The sequence below is a fragment of the Desmodus rotundus genome, chromosome 1, assembly GCF_022682495.2.
Source record: "Desmodus rotundus isolate HL8 chromosome 1, HLdesRot8A.1, whole genome shotgun sequence".
Classification (NCBI taxonomy): domain Eukaryota; kingdom Metazoa; phylum Chordata; class Mammalia; order Chiroptera; family Phyllostomidae; genus Desmodus; species Desmodus rotundus.
The window spans coordinates 24,160,309-24,178,208 of NC_071387.1; the positions used below are offsets into that span (position 1 = coordinate 24,160,309).

At 42.3% G+C, this 17,900-nt stretch overlaps 1 protein-coding gene across 5 annotated transcripts in view; it reads left to right on the forward strand.

Moving 5' to 3' along the window:
* Positions 1 to 7,898: 7,898 nt before the first annotated feature.
* ABCA1 (ATP binding cassette subfamily A member 1) overlaps positions 7,899 to 17,900 on the forward strand; it is a 119,018-nt gene continuing 109,016 nt past the window's right edge. For 3 of the 5 annotated variants that reach the window (XM_045195076.2, XM_053922100.1, XM_045195079.2), the window contains exon 1: positions 7,899 to 8,171. The gene's annotated coding sequence lies outside the window, so the exon portion shown is untranslated. Of the gene's footprint in view, positions 8,172 to 10,994; positions 11,164 to 17,900 lie in introns of all 5 variants that reach the window. The other 2 variants (XM_045195077.2, XM_071221278.1) reach the window with 2 other exon arrangements.

Genomic DNA, 17,900 nt, shown 5'->3' on the forward strand with positions numbered 1-17,900 from the left:
CAAAAAATCAAATTCAAACTTACAATCTTTAAAGAAAGATGCGATTCTTATGAATGCAGAGATGAGAGTTCAGCTACATCGTAAAGGGACTCTCAGCTAGATTTAATTTCACCAACATTTAGGTAAGTCAAGCTGTCTAAGACATGTAGGCATCACTGGGGACTTGGGCAAAGTGCAAATGACATATTCCATCTAGAGAGAATCTCTTTTCAGTGTCAGATAATTGTTACTATGTAGGAATAGGCCTCCTGTGGTCAGGCCCTCCACCTTTCCAATAGAAGCCAGAAATAAAGATTTTTGTGTGATATTTCCAAGCTTGTCAACTATTGCAAATAAAATATCAATAACTTTAATCCAAACCATGTGTCCGATTGCTGGATGCGGCCATGGGCTGCCAGGGTACAAATTCCGATAGAAACTAAAGTGCATAAACTTTGCGAGTCCAAACGTAGGGAACAATGAAAGCTGTTCTGAGGTCAGGACATAATTCCAGCAGTGAACTTTGAGGGCCCAGGTTTCAGTGGTACTGCTGTGTGCTAGTGACGGAGCAGTGGGTTGGCAATAATGAGATTTCTCTGGAAGCCTCCAGGACTCTTAGGCTATTCTGGCGGAGAGAGAGAGGGAGGGAAATCTCAAGAAAGAGATATTGAACTTCTTGCTAATAGGCAAGTGGGGATTTGAGTAATTAAATAAAAGATTAAAAAGGGATATGACCATATTTGTATTTGAACTCCAGGCTGATGAAGTAGGTTATATTCGTTTATCTAATTTAAAAATCTATGAACTGGAATTTTGGAAAGGAGTCGCATTTATTAAGTTATTATTAGGCATTCAGGAATAGTTATATTGTTTGGGATAATAATAGTAATGATAATAAATGGTAACAATAATAACCACAGCTGTCATTTGTTGAGCACTTACCATACGCTAGGCATAGGACATGCACTTCACATGTACTGACTCATTTAATACTCACAGGGTAGAGTCTACTGTTACTTCCATCGGACAGATGAGCAAACCGAGGCACAGAAAGGTGAAGCAACATGCCCACGGACACACAGGCATGTTACACAAATAAGGAAGTTTCACTTAGCAGTGGTCCCCTAGGGCGGGTTTAAAATCCTCTCATTTTATTAATTTTTTTTAACAGTTATAAAACTACTCACCAACAAGTTTTAGCTGCCTTAACCATTTTCATCTCTCCACATTTTCTTCTGTTTTTCATTACTGTGTATACATTCTTCTAAAATATTTGAGGATTTACTGTTTCCATGTGGTAATTTATGGTTTGCCTTTCGCAGTTGTAAACTTATCTCCTCCCACTACTTATCTACAAACTCTGTTCTTAATGCCGTGTTTCTTAGCTAAAAAATGGAATATGTTTATCCTAGAAAAATTGTAAAATATAGACATGTATAAAAATTTGCTTCTAATCCCACCATCCACAGAAAATAGCTATTAACTTTAGATGGCATTCTTCCCATTGTTTCCTATGCACAAACATTTCTATGAAAATGAGTGGAAATATACTACTATTTTTACCAAATGGAAATCACATGTACACATCACTACGGCTTTTCTTTTTTCAATGAACATTTATCATGAGCAGTTTCCCATATCACTACCTTTAAAAACATTATTTTAATGGCTACATGGAATTTTATCATATGGGTTTATCAGAGTTTCTTTGAGAGTTTTCAGGACATTCCATGATGAAATATTTTTAAAATGTCCACTTTTGCAGATAACGTAGTGAGAAACATGTTGAACATAAATCATTGACCACGTATTTGGTTCTTTCCTTGGCATAAATTCCTCTAAGTACAAGTAGTGGGTCAAAGGCTCTCCTGCATACTGCTAAGGTGCCCGTCTGAACACTGGACCAAGCCACATGTCACTGGCACCCTCAGATTTTACGATCTTCGTTTTTACATAATCTTCCTCTTTCTTTAACCTCTGATTTTATTCCCTTAGATGTCTTAGGACTAGCCCCTCATTTTAGCGTTCTTTCTCATTCTAGGAGTGTGTTCAGGACTGCCTCCTCCCAGTGGTGAGTAGCCAGACGTGGGGACTTCTAGCTGAGCTCCTCCGCTCGGTAATGGAGTCAATCAAGAGGAAACCAGCTCTAGGGTCAGCTCTGTGCAAAGCCCCTGGCCTCTGGGAATGGGGTCCATCCTCTACCAATTTACATACTTGGGGGTGATTCTACATGCGTAGGTTTCTAGAACAAGTAACCACCTAAGAAATTGCTCACACTTCACTGGACAATGTCAGTGACCAGAAACATGGCAGCAAAAAAAGGAGATAAAGGCCTACTTCTATGGTATGGTCACAGCACATCATTTGGGTAGCCAGTCTTCGAGGAGGCCAAACATTCATTTTGCCCCAACACACTGCAGAGGCCATGAAGGGTACTGTTACAAAGACATGTCAAAGACCCAACACAAGACCACTGAGGGGCACAACAGAGGGAAGACCCTGCTGCTTCTGAAGGAATGGTCCCCAAAGTGCTGAAGGGGAAAAGAGAAGCTTGGGCCTAAGAGAAAGGAGAAATTTGGAACATTTTCTAGGATTTCTTTTTTTTTTAATGATTTATTATCTTATTAATATGCTAGAGAGAAGGAAAGCTCCTGGCTAAGAAATAAAACAGTCTATCACCCCAGAAGTCACAGCCAGAAATACGGATTCTTAACAAGTGTCAAAGAAGTACTCTGAATAAGGAGCGGAGAATGCAGATGCATCACTTCTGTTATAATACATGCAGTTTCTTTCCAACCACAGAGTCCAGTTATGTTTTTTCTCAAACTTAAGGGTACTGTCTCCCCTCTAAATCTATTGTTACACATACTAATGGATCTGAGCCGAGGATATTATTTGTCTATTAATTTGAGTAATATTTCTCTCTCATCTACCCTCCACCCCATGCTTTCCATCTAATGGGGGAAGTAGTTTCTATATCTGTTCTCTGTTCCTTTTGCCTCCTGCTTGCAGAGTAATAGTACAGCAGAGTTAGTTAGTATTTCCATCCATCTCTTTCAATATGTACACTTAAATAGAAGGCCAGGGTGAAGATGAGAAGGATTTCCAAGCACTGGGAAACTGCAGGAGCAGAGACATGGAAAGCTTGTGGAAGGGGGATGGGTAGAGATGAGATAGGGAATGAGGACCTACATACAACTAGGCTTCATAGGCCTCCAAATGTCATGTTTTCAAAGGTCTTTGTAGGTTTTTTTTTTTTTTAAAGGATGTTTGAGCATATTTTTCTCTTTGTAAGCAATGGAGGGTGGCAGAAGGCTTTGAGGAGGAAAAAAATCTGATTAGATAGTTTTGGGGCTTGTGTTGGTTTGCTTAGCTTTTTTCCTCAAGCAAAAATGACTCCCAAGTGGTAGGGAAGATAAATAAGAAGAGGAAGAAGCTAAAAGCAGGCAGGAAGAGGCATTTGAAGGTTACTGCAATACAGAAGCCCAGATATTTGGCTTGGACTTAGGCAGTGGGGGTGAAGATGAAGGGACAGATTTAAGAGATATTTAGGTTTAATTGACCTGACTTCAGAGCTTTTTAGAATAAGAAGAGACAGATAGAGACAAAGCGATGAAAAACTAAGCAAGTATGACTATGATTTCCCCCAGTCGAAGTGTGGATGATGATGTCATTAAGTGAAATAAAAACTAAAATGCAGATGGAGGAGGGAAAATTAAAGGCAAGCTTAGAAAATTGGCTTGGGGTTTACTCGTAGAATGTCCCGTTCGGTGTTGTGCTGGCAACGGTCAACAACTGGCTTTCTGAAAGAAGAAAAGAAAAGAGCCCTGAATGGATTGGATTTCCAAGGGTATAAATATTCCCACCACTGGCTGGGTTTAAAGTAGCCTAGGGGAAGTCACTTATTGCTGAGGTGGGAAGAGATATATGCATTCAGCTCTTCTGCGTTGGAGAGAGCACATCACAGGTCCTGCTGGCTGCTCTATGCGTGTTAGGGAGCACGGAACAGGAGCTCAGCAAGGAGGTGATAGCTGGTGAGACAGGGTTTAAGTGAAGCCACGGGAGTGGAGCACGTAGAAAGAAAAAGAGAAAGCCAGTATCAGGGGATGTGTACGGAAAGAGGAGTCAGGAAAAGAACATTAACTGACAGGCAGGAGAGTCAGCAGAGAACCAGATTCAAGCAAAACAGGAGAACTGGTTTCAGGAAGGAAGGTGTGGTCAGCAGTGTCAGATACCAGAGATCAGGTGGCCTAAGGACTTAAAGGAGGTCATCGGCAATGCCAATTAAGTGGGTGTTTTTTTTATAATGATAAAAAAGGAAAGCACTTAGCCTTTCCTGCTATCTTTTTAAGGAGGTCATAAATGAATTTGGACAGCACAGACTCAGTGGTGGGGGCAAGAGTTTGCCTGAATGGGGCTGGAGAGGGAATGAATGGAAGGGGTAGAGATGAAATCTTTTCAGCAGTTTGGCTCTTTAGGGAAGACGAGTGTGAAGGGAGGCAGCTTGAAAGGATGGCTTTGAAAAACGAGTTGTAACTCATTGATGAATTAGTAAGTCAGGGACTATATCTGTTTGTAATTCAGAATAATTTGTTGGTCCCAATGATAAGCTGAACAACTTTCTTACTCAAGTCCAGAGTAGTAATGGTTTTGAATCTTGTTTCGATGCCAGTGGGAGTCACATCAGTATGAAAGGGGATTACACTGGTCCAATTAAATTGAATTTGTAGGTATTGAGAGCCTGTGGGACACATGGCTTACTACACAAATAATGGTGACTTCTCATATTTTTATTTGTTTGAACATTGATTATGTAATGATTTGTTTATGTGTCTAACCGTGTATTGGAATTAAACTGACTCAAACATGAACTGTAGCTGCTTTTATTCTTCCTTAGACAATATAAAAGAAGGATTACCTATTTTTTAAAATTTTTGAGGCACTCCTCATTATCCAGGAATGCTTAAAAAATCCAGCTATTAGGTCTTTTTAATTGTAACAAATTCAACTTGAATTTAGAAAACTTAAGTTTTTACTCTTCATTGACTGCCTGTCATACTCAATTTTTGTTTTCAGAGTTTCCCAGGACCAAACAGAACACATACCAACCAAACTACACGTGTGGTGAAAATCATTTATATTTTAAGCAATGTGTATATGTACATTTATGCCCAGCAGTTATCAGATATTGCATATTAAAGCAACCTCTAAGAGAGCCTTTTTGGTAATCTCTAACTGAAAAGCCTCAATGGAATGGTGAAATCGAGCTTCTCTGTAGCTCCACGACTTCTAGCAGGGTCTCCAAAGTCACAGCTGCCTGAAGGGCAATTCTGTGATTAGGAAACGCCGGGGTCATCTCAGAACAGAACCTCAAGCCACCTGGGCTACATTTACAGAATCAGCTTCTCCAGAGCAACAGCAACAGAGAAGGGTTTTCCTACTCTTTGGAAAGGCTCGTGTCGGGGGGAGAATTGGAGTTTTGGTGTCGGTGTTAGTAGGAATCTGAAGTCTTGGAGGAAAGTTCACTACAGTTTGCTCAGGAACAAATCAACCCATGGCATTCAAGGGAGTGAATTCACGTTCTCAAGGGACATATTTTCTTAGGCTCTAACTTTCGTAGTTCAGTGTTTTTGTCATATGAATTTGTCACACCTGCAAAGAATCAGTTTGGTGTCATCAGACTTATGTCCCTGCATCACCTGGCCAAATCACTTAGCCTCTATGGAGGCTTGGGCTCTTTTATTGTTCAAAATCAACGAGACTCATAAACAGGCCTCAAACATGACAGTGTGTGCATGTATTCATTGTAGAGGTGACATGACAGATTGTTCTTAGTTAAAAATAATCAAGTTTGGCTTTGAGGCCATTGACATATGCAATTATAATCAATGGCCTTCCTCTGTCTGGGGCTTCCGTCTTCTTCTTGGGCTCACCTTCTTTCTCCAGCATCCTAACTTTGTGTTATTTGTACAGGACTTACAGTTGCTCATTCCCCAGAAGAGCATTCTAAGGGATTACTTTCAGTAGGGTGCTCTTGGGAACAATAGGCTTCAAAAATCCAAAAGGAGTAATTTGGTGGTGGGATTTTAAGCACTGCGATAAGTGGGTGGCAGTAGGGGTGGGGGTGGTAGAGTGGGTGGAAAGTCAGGGAGACCTAATCACTCCCCCAAATCACATGTGGAGGTGCTTTACTTTATATCTAGAGGGTCAGAGAGTTACTTTTAACTTTTGCTACACCTGGAATTTTAAAAGTTTGGCATGAGAACAACGTTATAGGCCATGGCTGGTGCCTGAAAATGACATTAGTAGTCACCTAATAACACCCTCTTTCTTTACAATGCCATTCTTTCCAGAAGCCTAAATGAACAAAACTCACTTTCAGAAAACCCTGGTGAGGCAGGGAGAGAATACAAATTTTCTCCAGTTTTACAGATGAAGAAATGGAGGCAGAAAGTTGTAGATCATGTGGTTCAGTCAAATTTGACCCCAGAACCCAGTCTCTTGGCCAGGGTTGTCCTTTGACCCAGGCAAGAGGGACCTCTCTCCTGCAATGTGAGCTTCAGAAGGCTTGGCTCTGGCCCTCTGCAAACTCCACCCCTTCCTAAGTGTGAGCAGTCCACAGAGCCAAGGGACCCTGACGCCAGAGGTCTGGAATCCTAGAATTCCTTGACTGAAGATCTCTTAGTGCACTTTCTAGGGTCTGCATGGGCCTCCTCACTGGTGTACGCACCTGATCTCAAGTTGTGGCGGTGACTGTGTGCCTGGAGGAAGCTTGCGCAGCTGGGGGTCCAATGCACACAGTGGAGGTTCTTCTGGGTTAGGATGGGGCTGGAGGTGGGAAGAGAAAGGGTCTGGGGCAGGCTCTCTCATTTCTCCACATACTTGTCAAAACTCAGCTCAAACTACAAGGAGTCTGAATGTGAACTGGCCCTTCCAGATTGCTTCCAAGGTATCTTTGTCCAGGCAGGAGACATTTATTTTACAGTTTGTTGGCTTGATTTATAACTTAAATATTTAGACATAGTATGTGAGCCTCCATTTGAAATCTTACCTCTGTTTGTCAAATTTTATGGGCAGTCTTCCTCCTGGCTGTCAATGCCAAGGCTAGAGGAAGAAGTTGGAGATTGGGATGGTTACACGATTTTACACAACTATGATTCTTTAGCTGCACTTTGCAAATCTATGGAAGCTAAAATGCAAGCCTTGTGCATTTAGCACTGGAACGCTGATCAACACATTGAAAATAAAAGGGGGCTGGGCCACATGGACCTGTCATTTGGGCCTCTCTCCTTCCCGCAGTTTATGAAGAGAAGAAGCAAGACGCTTTTCATTGGCCCACCCAACGACCTGGGAGGGCCAGGGTGGAAATCCCAAAGGCAGTAAGTTGCCTATTGATTACCAAAGTCCGGGTTTGTGGTGAAAAATAAATAAGTAAATAAAACAACCAGACAATTATCTAGAGGGCTGTCTGCCTTTCTCCACACCCTAGACATTCGGAAACAAAGACTGAAGGGGTGACGTCGGTATGGTTTTCAGCCTTGCGCTCCCAATTACTGAGTAAACTGACAAACAAAAGAAGAAAATTGCTGAAAGCAGGAGTTTAGAGGAAGCGATGTTCACTAGTGCTGTTAGCTGCCAGGAACATGGATGAGACAGTCTCTAGCGCAGTCACAAGCCCCTTGTTTCCAGCTCAGGCCGGGTCACAGGGTCAAGTCGGAGGGGCGCGCACTGCTTGCGGCAGCCCCCATCCCCCTACCTTTCCCCTGCAGCTCCGCTGGGAGCTGCGGGACATCGCCCGTTTAAGGGGCGGGGCGCGGCTCCACGTGCTTTCTGCTGAGTGACTGAGCTACAAAAACAGAGGCTGGGGAAGGGGGCGGGGAAGGAGGGAGTGCGAGAACAGGCTTTGACCGATAGTAACCTCTGCTCTCAGCGCAGGCGAATCTATAAAAGGAACTAGTCTCGTCAAAAGCCCGGTAATTCGGAGGGAGAGTGAGTGGGGCTGGGACCCGCAGAGCCGAGCTGACACTTCTCTCCCCGGGCGCGAGGCAGGGCAGGGGGCGCCGCAGGACGAGGGCCACCAGAGCCAATTTCTTGGGGCGCTTTGCTCCTCTTGCCCCTAATTTCCCTCCCTTCTTCGGAAGGGTTTTTCAAGGGGTGGGGAAAAGAGACGAAAACACAAAAGTGGAAAACAGGTAAGACGCTCTCCAGTGATTTAGGCGTTACTGTTTTATTTTGGGGCTGAGGAGGTTTTGGGAAGCGCTAGGTTTGGGGGAGTTGAGTCCGAACCCCCATCTCTTGCAATGTAAATGGTGCGAGGATGGCATAATGCGGAGAGGACGTCCTAGGACAAGCTCTGGCGACCCAAAGACGCGGTGCTGCTGCGTTCCGGGATTGCCCTGCGGTGGAGCCCGGGAGCATCTGTGGGCGTGGAGACCCGGGCGCAATACCTCGGGCGCAGTGGGTTGGGGGGCTCCTGGTCGTGTTGGGGGCGCTGCTGCCGGAGTGGGAAGACTGGCAGGTCCTGCACCGAGCACGTCCCAATGTTTGGAAGCGCCTGAGCCGGCTAGAAACCCTTCTGGCTGTGGGTCGGCGGGCACCCAACGGGATGAATGCCCACACCTTGTCCCCACTCCGTTCTTAAGAAGCCGGTCTGAGTTGGGTTCCGATCTGGGGATCCGCCCCGTGCGCCCTCAGACTGGAGCGGCGCGTTCTTGTTTTCTAAGAACCCGACTGGGAGGTGTCCCAAACGGGGTCCGTGGCGGTATTGCTCACTTGAGGCCTCAGGGGCTTTGTTTGACTTAGGGGTCCTGCTTACAGTCTCTTTGCGCTTACCGGAGCTGGCGTCCCAGGCGCCGCTGGGTGGACGTTTTGTTATTTTTAAAAACATGACTTGTAGAGCCTTCGGAAACCTGGAGCTGGGGTACCCATTCCCTCCTCTTCACCACCCCAATTGTTCCTGCCCTTTGCTGCTTGTCTCTTGGGGCAGCCTAAGGCAGGACAGACGGATGGAGAAGCTGGGGCGAGATGGTGCAGCGGAATGACCGAGAGTAACCCCGGCGGGCGGCGCAGAACAGAGCTCCGCGGCTGGGCTGGGCTCCGCGGTGGGGGTGGCGAGGGCTGGGCTCCGGCTGCCGGTGGCCCCGGGGGACTGGTCCGCAGCGCCTCCTGGCCCCGTGGCTTGGGAATCGGCCCGGTGACCGGAGCGGGCCAGGCTCTGCAAGGCGTTGTCGCTCGCGGGTTCCAGTCGAAATCCTGTGAAGAAGGAAACCGGGGAGATCAGGCAAATTCTGGTTGTTTTTTGTTAGAATGTTTCCTGACTTCCAGACCATTGCTGTTTCTGAAGGTTCTTGGGGTGTGGGCTACTGCCAGGATTGTGGGTAGGTGCCTCTTTTCAGCACTTATTAGAAAGAAGGAAACAAGATTTTAAAAAAGGGTTGAGGGGGCCAGAGAGAAACTTCTGGCACTGGAAGTAATTGACCTTTATCTTTTGCATTATTTATAAAACCCAAGGCTTTTCTGTGATACCTCACAAAGCGCGTGGGTGGTATATACATTCATATAATAGAGCACAAATTTGATACTTAAAGAAAAAGTCACTATCTAAGGCCTGATTCCCTCTCCCCGCCGCCCCCGTCCAAAGGAACACCTCACAAAATTTTCCAAGTTCGAAAGCGAAGTTTCCCTGTTTCTTTTAGTTGGGGACGAAAACCTAAGTTTTGATCTTCTTTTCACACAAAACTTAAATCTCAACTAAAAAGTGCTTAATTTTTCAACTCCCCATTTATTTCAGCCCATTGTTCATACCTCCCACACAAGCAATGGAGGCTTTCTGTTGTTCATATACTGGCGAGACGCTTCTCTCGAAGCAAAGAACGGGTGAAAGTTTGGAGAATGTTCCGTAGTAGAACCTCTTCAGACGTATAATAATTTCCAAGTACAAAGTTTCCATTGCCAGCCTGTTCCCCAAATGCTCCTATAAAGCATTAACTTAATGCACGACAGGGAGAATTTGGAAAACATCAGATCCACTGAGCCAATCGTTACCTACTTGAGCAAAAGCAGTAGAATCCGAGTGACCAGCCTTGGTGATGACCACAGTCCACGTAGGTGGTCAGCCAAATTCACAAGCCCCCTTTTAAGGATGAGCGGTGTATTCTAGAATGATGTTTGTGAAGGAGACACCTGTGATAGTTGCCTCCCCTCCAGATGCTCATTTGAAATCTCAACCCTTACCAGTATTTTGGTTTACATATAAATAGAGGCCTGGGATGGACACTGGACACATTTTGACTTAGGGCATGGTTATAGTTCATGTAAGCCAATGACCAGTCTAGAATAGGAAAAGGGTGATTGGGGCTTGGTTGTTTTAAATCTTTGCTCTAGGAAGTCTCAATGTTTACATTATTAAAAATCAATGAAACTGGATGAAACAGTGGCAGCTTTTTATTATCTTCTGTATTATTTACCTTAAATAGAAGTTGTAATATTTTCTCAGTTAAATTTTTTTTTAGGGATCTTCCCTCTCATAAAGCAAGTTGCGTATTCTGTATTTGTAGTGACCACAAATTGTTAATATCTTCATGATTTCAATTTTTAGCTCCTAAAATAATTAAATGGACATTGTTTTATACTCTTTAATTATGAACCTTTTGGATATCTAGAAAATACCAGTAGACATGTGGTTTTTGCATTTCTACAATAGTATCAAGTCCAAATACATATTTATTTACTTATCTGAATACTAAAGAGATAATACATGTATAATGCTCCATACAGTCCATCACTCCAGCATCAACTTTTAAATGATCTTTCTGAAACCTTGTTTTATTTAACTCCCCTGGGAGAGGACCCTCTTCAAATCTGCAGGTGGCGATAATCTTAAATGCCCAAGTTATTGCAGTGTTTATTTAATAACCACTGTTAAATAGCATTGTGTGCTAAAGTACTGTTCCAAATACCTTTCAAACACCAATTTAATCTTTACATCAAACTGATTGATTATCCCTATTTTGTAGATTATTGAACTGAGAGGTTAACTAACTTGTCCCTGGCCACACATCTTTCAAGTGGCAGAGCTAAGATTTGAACCACGCCAGTGAGCTCCCATTGTTTAACTCTCACTCTGAGTGGTGAGGTCGGATGGTTTCAGCTGCTGCTCACAGAGGACTTTCCAAGGATGTTCTGGTATGTTCATCTGCTAAGTCCTTATCAGAATCTACAGCCTGTATCATATTTCCCTTGTTTCTGAGGGGGCCAGCCAAACTCTCTCCGGCTTGTTGGGACATTGCGTGGCTAGGGATTGCAACACCATGGAAAGAACAGACAATAAGATTTATCCAACTCAAATTCTTGGTTTAAAATGAAAATGAACTATTGCTTTAGCCAAGTATTTGTGAGTAAGTATACCCTCTCAAAATGTTTCCCTGCGTGATACACAGAAGATGGAATGACAGACTATTTGGCTATCAGAGTGTAAGGAATAAAAGAAAGAACTATCAGTTTAACAGACAAACCTAACTTTGGTGAAATTTTTTTTTTTGATTATTATACAATACAATTCCTGCCTATTTTATCCTTATTGTGTTGTGGATGTTTTTAAAAATTTTTATTTTGAAGTCATCACCTAAGTATACATTTATTGATATTAGAGAGAAAGGAAGATGGAGTGGGGGGACGGAGGAGGGGCAGAAAGAGAGAGAGAAAAACGTGAATGTGTGAGCAAAACCTGTAACCTAGGTATGTCCCCTGACCAGGGATTGAACCCACAACCTTTTGCTGTATGGGATCACACCACACTCCAGCTAACTGAGCCACCTAACCGGGGCTGTTGTGGACTTTTGAAATAAGCTATTTCTCTTACTGCCGTTACTGTCTAGGAACCAAATTTAGCCTTTTCTTAAGTCTTTTTTCTCTGAAAGTAAGTACAATTTCTAAGTCTGCTTTATAAAAGTGAAATCATATGGAAACTTTATTTGCTATTAAATTGGTGTAGCAAATTAGAAATAAACTCCTAGAAAGCATTTCCTCTTGGTAAAAACTTGGTAAGTCACATTGTTGATTTTCTGTATGCTGGTGTGTTAAGCATTTTACATGTAATAATTCAGTTCATTCTCAGGAGAACCACGGGAGGTGGCTACTGTTACCATCCTCTGAGGGATGGATGGTGAGGTAGCCTGATCACGGAGTTTGTGAATGGTGGAGCTGAGGCTGCATCTCAGGCAGTTTGGTTTCCGTGAATTTACCAATATCAGGCTAAGGACCTATCAACGTCAAGGTTCTGATGACTGAAATACCAACAAGAGGCAAAGAGTGAATGTCCTTGTGCATTGGGATTTTTTTTTTTATTTACCTAAAAATAGCTCCCTGAATAGGTAGCCAGCCTAGATGTTGTTGGAGAGGTACATTTTAGAAATACGTGAAGCCAGAGAATGAAAATCTCATAGTAAAAATGGTTTTCAGATAGAGCCTTCTGTTACTCTGCATTCCGTTGAGATGCTAAACTGTATCAAAGAGCATTTACTCTAACAAACGCGTGCAAACGCGAAAGACCTGGATCCTGAAACAAAATGAACTTTAAAATCCTGCCTTTTTCTGTTTTGAAAACCTCCTTTAAGACCTGATTTAAATGCCATCTTTCTGATAAACTCGTGTGGATTCACTCTTCCTTGCCAACAACAGAATTAAAATGAACTATCCCCTTCTTTTTACTCCCCTAAGATTGGATTACAGAGCTATTCATGTCATGTATTTAATTGTGTTTTGATATGGTAACATTTATTTATCTTCCTCTAGCGTGTATCCTTCTCCAGGAGGTCTTTGATTTATTCTCCCAGCCCTTAGTTCAGCCCCTTTGATACGGAATGTGGAGGGTGTTCACTAAATGCTGACTTAAACAACTCAAACAAAGAGAATGGGAAAGTGATGTTTGTTTTCTGTATCGTAAATAAAATAATGGGATGATTATAGAAAAATACTAGAAATAGAATTACTTGAGAAGTAACTGTAGTTAAGGTTTTATGATTGAGAACTTTCAGTACTTACTGAAATTATCTAGGCCACCTCGCTTTTGTGGGCCAAACAATTCGGGTTCCGTTCAGTTTCACTTCTCTTTTTGAGGCAGCTGCGATGTTGAGGAGCTGCTGTAGTCGGTGACACTTCACATTCATGTACTTTGATTTGCACATTAGTTTATTTTTAAAATAAGAATGAGATGATTTACAATTTAAATACTTTTTAAAAACCAAAATAATCTTTATGCATAGCATATTATGCTCAGTGAAATAAGTCAGTCAGAAAAAGCTAAGAACCATATGATTTCACTCATATGTGGGATATAAAACTGAAACTCACAGACACAGACAAACAACAGCACAGTGATTACCTGAGGGAAGGGGGGGGATGGAAAAGAGTAAAGGGAGCCAAATATATGGTGATGGGAGATTTGGCTTTGGGTGGTGGGCACACAGTGCAATGTACACATCATATTTCAGAGAAATGTGCACCTGAAACCTATATTACCCTATGACCCAATATCACCCCAATGTAAAGCTGCCACCCCCCCAACAGCCTTTTATGCATAGGACCTTTTATTCATTCTCTCCCTCTCTGTCACTCTCTCTCTCTGTGTATGTGTATGGGTGTATATATACATGTAATTCTTATATAATATATATAAAGCCAATCAGTGGTTATGTTTATTAGGTAAAGATTTTTGACTACCTTGAGAATATGATGAAAGCTATGGATTTTCCAGAAAAAATATACATATGCTTGTACACTCCAAATTTTACATATAATTAACAATTTTACATATATATATTTTGCATATAATTTTAGTAACTTACTAAGGAGCCACGCACACAACCTTAGGCAAGTCATTTTACTTTTCTGAGGTTTAGGTTCTTGGTTTCTGAAATAAAGGAGGCTGAAGTACTTTTAAGGATCCCTTCAAGCTTTGACGTCCTGCAACTCTAGGTCTGTATTTAGGAAAAAGGATGCTGACCCTTTGATTGGAGCTTCCCAGCAATGTGTCTTGAGGGAGAGTATTGTAACAGGGTTTGAGACATAGAGGGGAAACACCGGGAAAGCATCAGAGAGCCCCCAATGAGGATAATGACAGAAGAAAGGAAGAGGAGGGGAGGAGAGGAAGAAGGAAAGAAAGCTGTTGAAATTGCCTATTTATGCTTTAGGTGGACCAAGACCTCAATCATAGAACCAGAAGGAAATTCACATCTGAAATGCAAAGGGGTTGGTTCATCTCAATAAATTTCAATAGAGCAAACATGATGTAGTGAGACACTGTAAGACATTGTTCTTACCTTTGACTCACCGTTTGGAGAATCTCTCTGGAACACATTCTTCGTTTGGATTCTCCATCCTGGACATTTGGGGTGTAGGTTTTACTTTGTATACTTCAGTTGCAGTGCTGTTAAGCCAATATGTAATACAAAGATGAGCTAACCTAAGACTCATTCATCTTTTAAGAAAGGAATGTTAATGTTCCTTTAGAGCAGCGATTTTCAGCCTTTTTCATCTCTTGGCACACAGAAACTAATTACTGAACTTCCGTAGCACACCAAAAATACATATTTTTTGCCAATCTGACCAAAAATGTAGATTCAATTTTGGTTCATTCACACTGGATGGCAATTGTTGTGTTGGCTGTTGTCATTTTTTTATTTGACAATCTAAGGGAAAAGAGGTCAGTGCTCCTGGCTAAATAGTCAGGTATTGCTTTAAAAAGTCTTGCGGCACACCAGTTGAAGATCACGGTCCTAGATAATTGGACTAACCTTACAAGGATATTTCTGAAAACCTCAGAAGACTCATGGGGGGCAGATGGGCAAGACACAAAGCTTTCTAAAAGCATTGTCATACATTTGTTGTTTCAGAAGTCATAATAAATTAGGAGTAGAGGGAAGAAGGAGGGAGAAAAAGAAGCAAAAGATTTCAGGGATGGAGGAGAAAGTTGCCGCGAAGTTGTTTGGGTTTCATATCCTTATTTACACTTGTTTTGCAGAATTCCTGTAGGATGCCAGGTTGGGAATAATTGTTTGTGCCAGTAATCAAACCAAGCAAGTCCCCAAGGGTATGGCAGCTTGAGATTGATTTGCTCTGGTATTTAGATGATACAAATTTGACATAAAGGGAACACTGATGGAGGGAGCAGCCCGTTGGAAAGGCAGAGAGAAAGTGAAGACTCAGACTAATGAGTTTGTGTTGAACTGTACCCTTCTGCAGTCCCAGGGGTAGGTCCTTGTGACGGAGGTGGCAGAGTATCTCTGTTGGGGTGAGGTGTGACGTCTGGTACTGGAAAAGGGAGGGAAGAAGAAGATTGACTATTGAAAATATAAAAAATGTTATTTATATTACATGAATTATAAAATATTTAAAATATATATTAAATATATAAATGAAGTGCATTAATATTCAAAACATACCATTGAATTTTTCAAACACTATGTAAAGTACTAGGTGCTGAGCCAATGTCAAGACTTTAAGGATCTACCACCATAATAACCTTTAGTTTGACATTCAAGGCTCTTTGAAATAAGACTGACCATTTTTGACAGCTTTGTCCCAGATTATAAGAGGCATACTCGAAGGAACTACACCTGGTTTTCTCACCAGTGATTAGCACGTAGTATGGCTCAATAACTGGTTAACTGAATCTCCCTCTACAGGTTTTCTCTGACTTCTACTTTCAGAATACCTTCTTGCTGTTTCTTGGCTCCTCCTTGTTTTGGAAACTCGCATCCATCCTCTGTGGTTGCTTCTGTTTGCACACTACCCTGTGCTCACAATTCCTGCCTGACTGGAGTTGTACCCATCCGCCGTGGCCAGCTGAAGGCCCAGCGTGGACTGGGCCTTCCCTGCGTTTCCTTGTTTAGGCGTCACTGTAGCCCCGAGATAGGCAGCGTATAGGCCACTCGAGTTATTTAAATTGATTCACGTTTTCGTAAGCACCGATGTATTTTTAAAAGTTAACCTTATATTGGGCTTCTAAATCGGAAACCAGTGTCAGTTGTCTCACAGAGAAGGTCATTTTAAAAAGAATTAAAATAAAAATCACCTATTTTTTAAAGTCTGTCTATAAAATAAAATTGCCTTCCGAAGGCCCTAGCTGACCTTGAGACCTCTCTTACTTTGTTAAAAAGGGAAAGTAACTGGTGTTAAAGAGGTGTTGAAGAGAAGACCAAGCAAAAAATGTTCTCTTTAATGTAATAAAATTTTTATGAAGGCTAAAGAAGTGCTGAAAAGAACAACATTTTCTCATTATATGATGCAGTGTTTAATATTGTGCCTGTCCACTTCCTAAAATCTAAGTACCACTTGCATTCATCTTGTATAGCTCTCCCCGCTGTGGGGAAATGTACTGGGCTGGCCCCTTTGTTCAGGTGGTGCACCTGGTAGAGAGAGAAGTTAAATAACGTGTTTGTGGTTTCCATGTTTGGGCAGAGCCAGGGACTCAAACGAGGGTCTGACATCCAAGCTCTGGGCAGTTGTCTTAGACTCTGATGACCATCTACTGCAGCCTCCTCGTCACATGGGCGTGTTTTCTGTTCTGTGGCTCAAAGTGGTGGAGTGGATTGTCCAAATTCACTCCTCGGTGGTCACCGACTGGAGGTTAGTATCTTGACCTCTGGCCTTTTTAATCTGGACTTGTTTATACCAGAATTTTGGGTAATATTTACAGGGTCCTTCTAGGCGAGAAGAGATTGTGTCTACTGAAGTCTATCTTTCTCAGCTTAAAATGGACCCCGAAGCCTTGAATATGGACTGGCCTCATTTATTTATTCTTTCTGTCGGTCCAGTCTGAATCTTAAGGGGTTTCTCAGCTGGATTTCTTTTCTTTCTTGCAAATAAAAATTACTCTTTGGTTGTAGATTGGAATTGGAAGGACATCTCCACAGACGTCCTGAAGGTTGAGTCTTTCCTAGGAACTGTTTCCTTGACACAAAAGTACAAAATCCTGTGCTAATTTGGGCCAGTTAGGATTAACTGTGATTCAAGGCAAGATTTGTATCTTTTTAAAAAAAATTTTTGTGTTAATTATAGTAAGGATCTTGAATTCAAGAAAAAGAAAGCCTTTAGTCAAGTAGTGTTTATTCAGTTGTCAGTCCTGTTACAGGATTTGCAAATTTAGGGGAATTAGTACCATTTTCCAGTTTCTAACGCTAGTCACATTTCATAGGATGACAGCCTGGCTTTCTGCTCTGCTGAGCAAGGGGAGGGTTGCCTGACACTTGGTTCAAATGGCCTTCATGAAGGAGTGTGTATGCCCTGGAGGCTGCAGAGACCAGCCAGCCTCTCTGTCCTTAGGTGGGGCTTCCTCTGGGGACTCCCTGGGACTCACCTGATGTAGACACTTAGCACATGGTCCCTTGGGAGACTGAGTTATTTGAACTTTTAAAAGCCACTATAAAACCACAGTTGGAAGGAAGAGGCTGACAGGATTCCCACCCCATAGTTTAGTTTCATTTTCCCTTGAACACTTCCTAACCTGGCACAGAAAATGTTTGATTCATGAAAATAGTGCTTTCTAGAAGGATCCTCAGGATCATGATAATATTGGCACCATACAGATCTGTTTCCTCTGAGAGAATCCTCCCAGACCTCAAATAATGGAGTTCATGGTGCCAGTATATATATATATTTAAACTAACAGCCTTCAGTTTTTGTTTCTCAGAATCATAAGCATGTGGATTCAAACTTGTGATTTTATTCCTCTTCTCTTAATTTAGCAAGACAGCTAGCAAAGTGATTTGTTTTGGTTATTGTAGAGAAGCTCAGTAGTCAAGTTGGGAGGATGGGGCTTTGATCCCTGCCCCCCTGACTGCTCTGGAACCCTGACTAGATCCCCAGCTACTGAGCTAACTGGTCCATTTGGCCAGGCTGCGGAAGCAGAGGTGTCTGGGACA